This window comes from Pyxicephalus adspersus, chromosome 11 (genome assembly GCF_032062135.1).
Source record: "Pyxicephalus adspersus chromosome 11, UCB_Pads_2.0, whole genome shotgun sequence".
NCBI lineage: Eukaryota > Metazoa > Chordata > Amphibia > Anura > Pyxicephalidae > Pyxicephalus > Pyxicephalus adspersus.
The window spans coordinates 49612486-49624947 of NC_092868.1; the positions used below are offsets into that span (position 1 = coordinate 49612486).

At 39.6% G+C, this 12462-nt stretch overlaps 1 protein-coding gene across 2 annotated transcripts in view; it reads left to right on the forward strand.

Moving 5' to 3' along the window:
• LOC140341281 (uncharacterized) overlaps window positions 1–12462 on the forward strand; it is a 51136-nt gene that overhangs the window by 2848 nt on the left and 35826 nt on the right. For both annotated transcript variants that reach the window (XR_011922840.1, XM_072426893.1), the window contains exons 2-4: window positions 4184–4246; window positions 7289–7393; window positions 11135–11343. The gene's annotated coding sequence lies outside the window, so the exon portion shown is untranslated. The remainder of the gene's footprint in view (window positions 1–4183; window positions 4247–7288; window positions 7394–11134; window positions 11344–12462) is intronic.

Sequence of the window (12462 nt, forward strand, 5' to 3'; positions counted from 1 at the left end):
TTCCTCTATCTAGGTCACAGACACTATCACTAATGGCTGTTAAAGCCGCTTTCTATTGCTGGCTGCACAGTGGAAGGTGAGAAGTTAGTAAGATATAGGATAAGGATATTCAGAATACTGCAGAGTGCAGGGACAGGACCTGCAGTACAGTATAAGCATGATGTCTTCTGTAATATAGAATGAACTAATCACATAATACAATTTATTTCAACAATTACCTAGAACCGGAGAAGTCTTTTATTTACCATGGAGTTGACATTCTTCCCACTGTGCAGCAATGTAAGAGAGATTCTTCCTGCTGATAACCACACTGATGTACTGTGAGCTGTGAATATAGAAATTATATTAGGGGTTCCTTTCACAAAGGTCGGGTAAATCTGTCTTAGACTATGCATGACATTGAATCTCTGTTCTGCCCTGGAGGTATAATATCTTGTGTTCTTGCAATGCAGTTTCTCCTTTTTATTCTTTTAATAACACTGCCCCCACAGGCACCCCAGATCATACCACTGCCCCCACAGGCACCCCAGATGATAACATTGTCCCCACAGGCACCCCAGATGATAACACTGCCCCTATAGATACCTCAGACCATAGCACTGCCCCCACAGGCACCCCAGATTATAACACTGCTCCCACAGGCACCCCAGATCATAACACTGCCCCTATAGACACCTCAGACCATAGCACTGCCCCCACAGGCACCCCAAAATATGCCACTGTCCCCACATGCACCCCATATACCCCATGCACATAACACTGCCCCTACAGGAATCTGAAATCATTAAAACCACCCCTACAGACACCTCAGACCATAGTACTTCCCCCACTAGCACCCCAGAGCATAACATTGCCCCTACAGGCACCCCAGATCATAACATTGCCCCCACAGGCACCCCAGATCATAACATTGCCCCCACAGGCACCCCAGATCATAACACTTCCCCCACAGTCACCCAAAGTCATAACACTGCCCCCACAGGCACTAAAGATCATAACACTGCCCCCACAGGCACCCCAGATCATAACACTGTTCTAGACACCTCAGGCCATAGCACTGCCCCCACAGGCACCCCAAAATATACCACTGCCCCCACATGCCCCCTATATACCTCATGCACATAACACTGCCCCTACAGGAATCTGAAATCATTAAAACCAGCCCTACAGACACCTCAGACCATAGCACTGCCCCCACTAGCACCCCAGACCATAACATTGCCCCATACAGGCACCCCAGATCATAACACTACCCTCACAGGCACCCGAGATCATAACATTGCCCCATACAGGCACCCCAGATAATAACACTGCCCTCACAGGCACTCAAGATCATAACATTGCCCCATACAGGCACCCCAGATCATACCACTGCCCCCACAGGCAACCCAGCCCATTACACTACTCCTACAGGAATCTGAAATCATACCACTGCCCCCACAGGCACCCTAGATCATAACACTGCCCCTGGCAGCTCTTGGTAATGCATTTTAATGGGAGTGTCACATATTTTTTACTTTATTATAAATGTTACATAGCACCTTCCTTTTGCATTCCAAACCAAGACTATATAAGTATTCATGTCACTGACTCTTGGACATTAGTATAACTCAATCCTTCTGGGTAACAAAACCTGACAAACAACTAGCGTTGAGGGTTTCACATTCTGGAAAACTGGCTGCATACTACAGCCCCTGGGACGTGTTGGTTGGTAGTTATTTTTTTAATGTTTGTATATTATTCTAAAGTTTGTATATTTCTGAAGTTTGCCTATTTTGTATGTTTTCCATACATTTGCAAGCCGTCCATGTTATCCAGGAAGAATGACAAAGGCTTGGAGCAATATACAGCACTGGTGGGGTATTATTATTATTATCAATAGACAGTATTAAGTATAAGTATATATATATATATATATATATATATATATATATAATAAGTAGCGCTGTACATTAAATAGGGGTATTTACAGCAAGAACCCTCAGCAATGCTATAGAGTCTCCCAGCCCATGTCCCGATCACGTTTGATCTCTGCAATTGTAGGAGGAATATTAAAGAGAATAGAAATATATAAATATTTCTTATGGTCAGACAACTATAAAATAGTGTATATGGATTTTATGTTGTTTTATAGCTAACTAGAAGGTGGAACTTTGGAAAAATGTTCCATTCTGCTTTCTCATTAAAGTTAATATAAACTATTTAATATAATAAAATGCAATATATTATAGCTTACTAGATCATAAAAGTGGCTGTGTTACTTTTTCTTGTTTTTTTTCTTTATTTTCTCGTAGTAACACACTGTCATGGGGTAACAATGCTCACTTACTGTATTACATGTACAAATAGTATTGTCAGCCTTGAAAAGGATTACAGAACACCTCCTGTTCTATTCTGGAACATAGAGAAATGCTCTACAGTCCAGCAGGAGAAAACTTACTTATAACCCGGCTTATGTTTTCAGTGTTGAACAAAACATGGGAAAGTGTGCATGTATTGTGAAGGTATAATTGCTATATTTTAATTTTTTTTTTTTGGTTTATTTTTTCATTGTTATATTTTTAAATATATATATATATATATATATATATTTTTATATTGTTATACAGTCCGGAACTCAGTCCGGAACATTGCTATATTTTAATTTTTTTTTTTTGGTTTATATATATATATATATATATATATATATATATATATATATATATATATATTGTTATATTGTTATACAGTCCGGAACTCAGTCCGGAACTTCTGCATCCTAGAACACATACCACAAATCCACTAGGGCTGTGGAGCAATCAGGAGAGCGGAGCTCCGCTCTGTATTTGGCTTAGAAAAGGGAAACCCTAATAACGGCTCAAAAGCCATCAGGGTTTCCCTTTCCTCAGCCATTCAGCACTAGAGGTGAATGAGGACAAGTCTCCCCATTCAAGTCTAGTGCTTAATGGCTGGGAAAACTCAGTAAAACCGGAAACTACACTTATCTGAATTTGGCAATTCCATGTGGGTGGACGATAACCGAGGTTATCCTGTTTAATAATGTTTACCATGGTCTTGTATAAAATATCTCCTTGTTTACAAAGCTTAGTAGGTCAAGGTGAAAGTCATACACACAAGTGAATAAATGCTCCACCCTAAAAGAGAGCTACTTTTTTTTCTTAATTTATCTATTACAGTCAATAAAACAATACAATCAAAGATTACATAAATATGAAGTGCATGACAGGTCAATTTACATGAAAGGAATGTAAAAGGTAAATAACTGTGAGTAAGCTAAAAAGAATTACCATAGTACAAATATATAAAAGTCCTCTGGTAGAGGTGCATTAGATGGTTGTCCTATATATACTGTAATACTATATACAGATAGTCCCGGGTTATATACGAGATAGGGTCTGTAGGTTTGTTTCTAAGCTGAATTTGTAGGTCAGAACAGGTATATTATTTTAATGAATGCAATTAGGACAGATGTTTGTCTCAACATATTATTAGGCAGCGTGGTGTCAGTTACTGTATAAAATCCTCACTGTGAGTTAATCACAAACAAAGCAAAAGAAAAAAAACTTTATGGAGTCTAGACATTTATTATCTTCTGGAGCAAGCTGTTCTTTGATATGCAAAAAGAAACAACTGCAGAGTTTGTCTTGGTCAATAAAGAGTCACAAGATGTTGCAAAAGAGCTCAGACTCAGCTGTGTTTAGCAAAAAATTTCTACTGCAAGTCATGTGAACCCCACCCCTCCCCCCTATCAAGCCTCCAATCTGCACACAAACGAGCAGGAAAGCCCCCTTCGTATCCGCGAGTCGTCCGTATGTCAGATGTCCTTAACTCGGGGACTACCTCTAGAGAAGAATCCTCAACTGGAAGAGAGATACATTTGCTTTTTGTCTCCTAAGCTAGCCCATAGTGCTCTGGGAATAATTTAAATTCAGTAAAAAAAAAAAATATATATATATATATATATATATATATATATACGTATATAGTAATTAAACTGATATAAATACATCATCATTTAACCTAAAAAAAGTGATGGAAACTTCTCTATATATTATTACATACACCTATTGACATATAATATTATGCAAACGGGTAGTTCTCTAATTCTATATATTTTGTTATAGATATTAATTCATATTATTAATACATAATCTATATATTACATATATTTTGCATCCATTAGGTTTCTTCAGAATCATGAAGTCCTTCCTTCTGTTGTTCATTGCTTTTGGTGCTTTCGCATCAGGTAGGTGTCATTTGCAAATACATATGTTTTAGATATGTCCAAAGCAAACAATGTAAAGCAGAACAACATTTATTATGTACAGTGATGATGAATCCATCGAGCAAGGGTTCTCAATCTTTATAAATTTCTAATGATCCAATGAAGCTTGATGCATACTGATGATTTCAACTTGAAAAACATTATTGTTTTAGACCAGTGTTGCTCAACCAGGTTTCCTCTAACGTTTTTTAGGGGTTCCTTGTATAATGAGTAGTTTGTGTCTCTCTGGTCAGTTTACGAGACATCAATAATCTTTTTGGCTATCTGTAAGGTGACATTCTTTTCAATGGCCAGCAATGTAAGAGGAATTTTCCCCATTGACCACCATGCTAATATACTGTGAGTTGTTGATATAGTAAGTATAAAAGCAGTTCCTCAAGACGTGAAAGTTTCTTCAAGCAGTTCCCCCATGTTAAAACGGTCAAGACAGACTGTTCCAGATCATGCATGCTTAGAAGTCCTATATTCATCTGGATCTCTTCAAACTAATGTTTCTGTTAAGGAAAGGCTTAACCAAACATGTCAGAGGTAGGAAAGTTCAAGATGAGGTATCAGTGTGTTGCCGGCTTCTTAAGATCTGGACACATGAGTTCCATAGCAAGCCAGGCCCTCTGGCGCTATGGTTGGGTGTCCATAGCTCTTAACAACTATGGATATCCAGGTTAAAGCAAACCCATCAGGAACTATGTTGCCATTGCTGATCTTTTTCTAAAGAATGTTAATTGCTTGAAGGTAAAGCTGATCTTTTAGTTTCAGTAGTCTCGGCCACACCTGATACAAGCATGCAGGGAAGTATAAGGCATATGGCAGAAAACCGGAGCTTCATCCTCATTGCGGGTCATTGATTCAGGGAATATCAAAGGCTGAGGATCAGAAGACCAACCAGACAAGCTACATATTTTAGAACCAAATCAGAAAAGGCAACTTAAATAATTTCTCCTTGAAAGGTCATCCTTAAGAACCCTTAAAAAGAAACCTTAAAAGTGTTTGTACCTCTTGCCTTATATTAGGCTACTGTCACCCTTCTTTCTCTGAAAGAGAATAAAAACTGGTGTCTGTTATATGTTTTTAAAGGCCATCTCCAGAACTTTATTTCCCCTAGTGAAGTGATGCCCAAACTTTTGAGATAAAACTTGCGGGCCACAATGCAAAGAAACATTAAAGATGTTTAAAACTAGAATAGTTTTGATTTAAAATGAGATTGAATAGAAATGTTTCTAGATACCATAATGTACATGCATCAAATTAAAGAGATGACAAATCAAAAATTTCTGCACTAACCATTTGACGCTCATTTTATTATTGAAAGATACAAAAAAACTAAATCTATCATACAGTGCTGGACGGTCATATATTGCTGCCTGCTCACCATTCCTGTACCAAAGTTATATTTGTAGTCATTTATAGGAAGCCGTTGTACCACAAAATCTCTGTAATGGAATCTTCCAGAGAAATGCAATTCATGTGACAGATAGCCAAGGGGGACATGTTCTTACTACCACATCTTCAGGTCCCCACATCTCCCCGTTACTGAGAAATTAGGGTTCAGAGAAGGTAAGTGTCCAGCTATGTGTAACAGGCACCCCAGCAGACACTCCGTCTGTCACACCGCAGCGTCTGCAGATTTGACTCCAGGCGGCTATAAGCAGTATTGTGCGTCTCCCCCGAGCCAGGGTTCCATGGCATGAGGAAGTGGTAACCACACCGCAACCTCACCACCAGTCTGAACGCAGCCATAAAGTTTTGTAAGTGACCAAGTATATATTTGGGCCACCACAGCACATCACAAATTAGCATTAACCTAATGCTCACTGCCATGGAAGTGGCCCCTGGGGGTCCCTAACATGCAAACTCAATTTGGGGACCCTGATCTTGAAATAGCCCCCTTAATGTGAAAATTTCCTTTTTGTTATTAGGATTTTATGCTTGTGACCCTTTATCTAGCAAATTTTTATGTTTAGGGGGCTGACATTTGGTTTAGTAACAGCTCTCAGGGCCCCCTGTGTACCCTGAAAATATCACATTTCTATGACAATCAACGTAAGAGATATGAAGGTTTATATGGGGATAATGACAGCAGCATGGACACAGACGCAGCTCTCATGCTGCTGCTGGGATTATCTCACAGTACAAGGTGGGTGGGGAGCAGCCACAGCTGATTGGCAGGTCTATCGTACACGCCCACTCTCAGGTAGCTCTCTTGGTAGCAGAATCTCATACAGAAACATAGGGGATGTGCGTGCCAACGAGCACAACCATGAGCAGAGAAATCAGAGAAGGAATCAGGAGGCCGGATGTGGCAGCTTAGCAGGTCAGATGTGGCCCGCGGGCCATAAGTTGGGCACCCCTGCCTTAGTGTTTTTTCTGAAAAATAACCACAAAACAAAGCATTCGTTCCTATCAATAGGAACCTTGGTGATAAGCGCAAAACAACACAAGTTGTCATGTGTCACAAGAGGTTATATTTTGCATAAAACAATAAAAAAAGAAAACTAAATAGACAAGGAAGATTTACTAAACAAAATGGAAAAGGCAATGGAAAGAGCAACATTCCTTTTTTTCCATTCTGTATAACGGCAAACAGTACAATCATAAACTTATGAATCACCAGCAAAACTGCCCTAGGTATATTATATTTCCATACAGCTAAATAGTTATTTGGAGTAAATATATGTTCACTTATTCCCTCTTTTAAGTAAAGGTAATAGGATTTTGATATATTTCACTTCACCACTCTAGTAGAGTGGACCCTTGATGCTATTCATGTTGCATTTAGGTAACATTTCCTTGGATAATGATGTACAATGTGATGATGATGTGTATATTATAGTTATATTATATAATTTTCAACGTAAAATCATGTACTTTACCGATGCCTTAATACTAAACAATTGCTGTGCTTGTAGTGATTACTTACTAGAAAACACAAAAATACCAACTTAACATTCCAGATCGTGTTGGGTATCCCAATGGGCACTTTTATACGTTTTACTTCTTTTCTAGTGTCAGGATCTACAAACTGTGGAAATGAAACTTGTGCTGATGATGAGTACTGTGATAGCAGCGGCACCACTTGCCTGTGTAATACAACAATTTACAACAATACAGGTACGGTATGGTAATATAAAATGCCCTTATATGTAGACGTACATACCATATTATCACATGCTTTAAATCAGGCTTGTCCAAAGTCTGGCCCGGGGGCCAATTGCGGCCCAGTGTTCAAATTTCCACCAGCCCAGAGCCTCTGTCATTACAGGGAATCCCCTACATCATTATAGTGAGCGTGTGCTGTGTGGAGTCTGCACGGACCACATCCACTCTGATTCCAAGACCTTGCTCTGCACGGAGCCCGCACTGACACCAGACTCCGTGCACAGGGAATCCCTCACATCACCCTGGTAGGTGCGAGCTGTGCGGACCTGTGCAGACCACACCCACACTAACCCTAGTTAGTGGTCGGCCCCCACACATTTTCACCTCACCAAATGTGGCCCTCTTTGCAAAAAGTTTGGACACTCCTGCTTTTAAGGGTCAACTTTAGTTATAACATTTGCTCTTTTATAATTGAAGATTAATTTGAGGCTGAAAGCTGATCAGTGGATATGAGCAGTTTCAGTTGTCTAAACACAGATTGCCAGCACTTTGACCAAAGCTCAGCCAACCTGAAGACGAGGCAAACAGAACAGTGTTGGCCTTTCTCTGCACCTGTTACTAGTGTTGGTGTTCGAATTTGAGTTGTCCTTATATTCGACCCGAATATGACTGTTCAAATTTGGATGGACCCGACCCGAAAAACACGGGATTCGACAGGTGCAAATTTGTGTGTAAAAAATGTGTTAAAAAAAGAGGCTTTAATGTTAAAGTAATTTATTGAATGTGTGTGATTTGTGTAACTAACTTTTATTTTTTACAAGTTATCCCACAATGATAGGGTGATTCCCACTGCTGCAGAGCCGTGGGAATCCTCCTGTCAGTATGAGATCCCCGGGTACGAGAGGTTAAATGAGGACAAGTCTCCCCATTCATCACCTCTAGTGCTCTGTGATTGGCTGAGGAAAGGGAAACCCTGATGACAGCTCAAGCGTCATCAGGATTTTCCTTTCCCCAGCCAATCACAGAGCACTAGAGGTGAATGAATAGGGAGACTTGTCCCCATTTTACCTCTAGTGCGGTGGCTGCATTCATTAAGAACAGTGTGTGATAGAGCAGTGCTATCTGCTCTGCTCCCCTGATTGCTCTTGCAGTTCTACACAGTCCAGAAAAATAACACGAATTTCTCCCCTATTGACTTTAATGGTGTTCGAATTCGACGTTCGATCACGCGAACAATATCCCCCTATTTGATCGAATAGCTTTCAGATCGAAAAGGTAAATATTCGACCAACCCTACCTGTTATGCCCCTTCAGATCCTTGGTTCAGTCCAAGCTGTGTACAGGGCTTGATATAGTGTAGGATAAAACCCAGGAGTTTCAGGTCAATTTCTTTCCTTCCTCCTTGTGACCTTCAACCATCTTTATTGACCAGGCCGGGATGACATAACTCCCAAGCTCATTGGAAGCTGGGATTTCTGGGTACCTTGGTGAATGTGCATTTTTTTTGCCCGTGCCCAAAGAGATCAGGCATGCTAAAAGGATTGAAGAGGCATTGCCTGTCTTATGGGGCACTTAAGCCCTGCCCAATCCAAAGTTTTTAAATAGACCATCTGTGCTCTCTAGGCCACATTGAAGTCTCAGACTTGGTTATTGTGGCCAAGGATCCTTCCCAACTCTTCCTTGGCCAAGCCCAGGACCCCTAATACTTGGTTTTCATGAAAGCCATGTCTGTCTATCCAATACTGACTTTTTCTGGAGGCATTAATATGCAAAACACCTACATAAACACAACCCTGGACTTTCCCAGACAAAACCTGGTACATCCTGTCAAACTAATTTAAGAACATCAGCATTCTTCCTGCTAGTTTAATTCTTTGAAAACTGAGTTTTATGTTTTCAACACATAAACAATTCCCATCTGGCTTTGACGTAAGCCATTTCTGATTTAACAATAATGTTGCACTACAAGTTTTTTTAGCTCTAAGCATAATTGCTTTTTGCATTATCTAAGTGTTTTTATTGGAGTTGCAGATAAATAAATTAACTTGAAACATGATGATTGCACATGTCTGAAAAGTGATAGCACATCATACAAGAACTGCTATTTGATACCTATATGTTTGTGAAGGATCTCACTGATCTAGGGCATGGTATAAATAGAAGTAGTCAGTTACATTTAAATATTCTTTTATTGTTATAGTTAAAAGCAATTGTTCTCATCAATGAGGACAGAAACCTTCCCATTTCCAGTGACAGTCTGAGACCTTCACCTATCATCATGGAATTGTGTTGGCTGTCCATGATGAGATAGTTACATAGTTAGGTTAAAAAAGTGATAAGCCTATCAAGTTCAACCACTAGGGAAATAAACATATCCCAGATAAAAATTCTATAGACATAGTTGATCATAGATATTGAGTGATGCCTAAACCTGTGAAACCAATGCTGGGTGTTGTTTCAGTTCTACAATCCATTGATGTCTCCAGTTTGTTACATACACGAAATACAGTTACTAAAAGTATTCCAAAACTGAGCTTAACAATTACATTCAAAAGTGCTTTACAATGTTATTTACCTTTATCAAATCAGTAGAAATCAAACTAAAGAAATTAAAAAATTTTTTAGCATAGGATATGATAGAGAAGGATCAGTGATCATAGGAATGGTTCAGCTATTCTGGGCTTCTTACTCTCACTTCCTGTAATGTCGAAAATTTAAAACAGTAGGCATTGATATAGTTTTTTTTTAAGATGGATTTTTTCTTAGATCTAAATTTTGCACAGCCAAACATTGTTAGCAGAACAGGCAGTAACAGTTAAGCTTTGTATACACACTAGATGAATGTCATCCCTGACAAACCGTTGTGTGTAGGGCAAAAATCTAGCGTGTGTACAGCAGTTCCAAAACAGATCCTCAGATATCAGTAAACTCCTACAACAGTTTTTTATCCTTTCTCCCTGGACATGCAATTCATTGCTACATAGAAAGACACACTTCATCAGGAATCTTCAGCATCCATCACTTCCATGTTTGTGTCCCTCATTGTGTGTCGTGCTTCCACCTACAATCAAAATGTTGGCTACAAAAACAGGATCATGATACAAAAAGGTGACTTGCATTTTAAACAGAACTTTTGCGGAAAAAAAAATCACTTACCTTTACCTATAAATGTCCCTCCATCCGTCCACAGACCAAACCCAGCGAATACCGCACTGGCTCAGATTCCTTTTTCTTTCGGGTTCTTGCTGTTCCATCCATCGCCGCCATTTACTTTCTTTCTTCTCACATCATCTGAACTTGCACTGAACAGGCTTGAGCTCAAGTAGTAAATCAGTGTATTCCTAAAAATGAAAAATAAAAATGCAATTTTTTTTACATTTTAGGAAAGCCCCCTGTTGACGCAGAACCCAATTTTAGCCATGCGCAAAAGGAGCAGCCCACAGCCTCCTGGGTTTTGTGACGGATGTATCCCAGATGGTTGCAGGTTTCCCTTTAAAACTTTATTGCGGTAGCGGTAAAGATAGAGGGTAACGGGACCCCTCCAAAAATTGTAAAAACAAGTATTAAAAAAAAAAAAAATTCCAAACTTTTCATATTATAAAAGGGATACCCCCCCCCCCCACACACACCATGCACCCCATCACTTATGCTCACCTCCCATTTAGTTCTTTTCTAAAGGCTTCTACAAATAAGATACACCATTTGCATATTCATACTAAAATGTTAAATGTACCTTTTGTTTTTCTTTGTCAGGAAGTTCTCCTAATCCAACAGTTTTCTGCAGTGGAGGGACTTTAAATATATTTATATCAAAATGTTGGCTGGAAAAAAATACTTACAACACATCACGTATCAAGCTGCAAAATCCAGATTGTCTGGCGGCAAAAGAAATTGTGAATAATACGGCCCAGATGGCATTTCACACACCACTGATGATCAATTACTGCAACAACACTGTAGAGGTAAACCTAACCACACACTTTAGCTGACCATTATACAAAGCCATTTATTCAAAGACAGGCAACTCCTAGAAAGCATTGGAATTTGAATGAAACTGGACAAAAATAGAAGCCTTTTGCCCAAGCCTAGGGGAAGAAATGCATTGCTTGGGATAAATGTGCCTTGGCAATCACTATTGATTGAGACAGCCAGCACCTGCCAGTGTCCCCTCCATAGCCACACATATACACATTTTCCTAATGCTATCCTACCTGCTTGTTCCATGATGGTTCATATTGGTGATTGCTGGTGGTCCACATGGTACAAACTGCTGGCTGCTTTTTAGGGTCTGTGGGCTAATTATATAACCAAAGATGAAACAGGAAAGTACAAAAAATATATGAACATTGCTGGAGAAGTCATATTCTATGCAACAGACATTCTCTAATATGACATATGATAGTGAGCTAATAAGGGTGCTGGTTTACTATTCAATATGGGGAAGCGGGGAGAGTTCTCATCCTTGCTGCCTGCAGTCTTCATTGTGACAGGTAGGATCTTTGTCCTATCTCTCGCCATATCGTTCAGGCAATTTGGCTTACATGGGTGGCTGAATGGAATAACGGGGAATGCACAATTTTTCTTGACACAGCGAAACGTGCAGCCAACAAGGACGGCTGCATCCCGTGTTAGAAGATACATCATTTATTTTGTGGCTTCTGTGCTTTTTTGATAGTTGGCCACAAGCTGGCAGAATGATCTTATGTAATAAAGCTACCCATACCTGGAGAACATAGACTATCTTGGGAGAAACTGAGTAATCCAGCAAACCTGGAAAAGATTTCTTAAAATCATTTGCTTTTAGCTGGTAAATATAATACATTTTGGACTAGATCTAATACAGGTTTGTTGGATCACCCAGCTTCTCCCATGATAGTCTAGCTTCTGCAGTGTTGGACAGCTTTAATAAATCAGGCCTAATGATTCCTAATTTTAACCTCCCTAGCGGTAACCCCGAGTGTGACTCGGGGTAGAAAAAAGTTGCTAAAAGCGGTAACCCTGAATCACACTTGGGGTAGGTATTTCTATGGGAAGTAATAGTAAATACAGCGCTTACTTGATCCATGGGTGTCCCGCGTCGT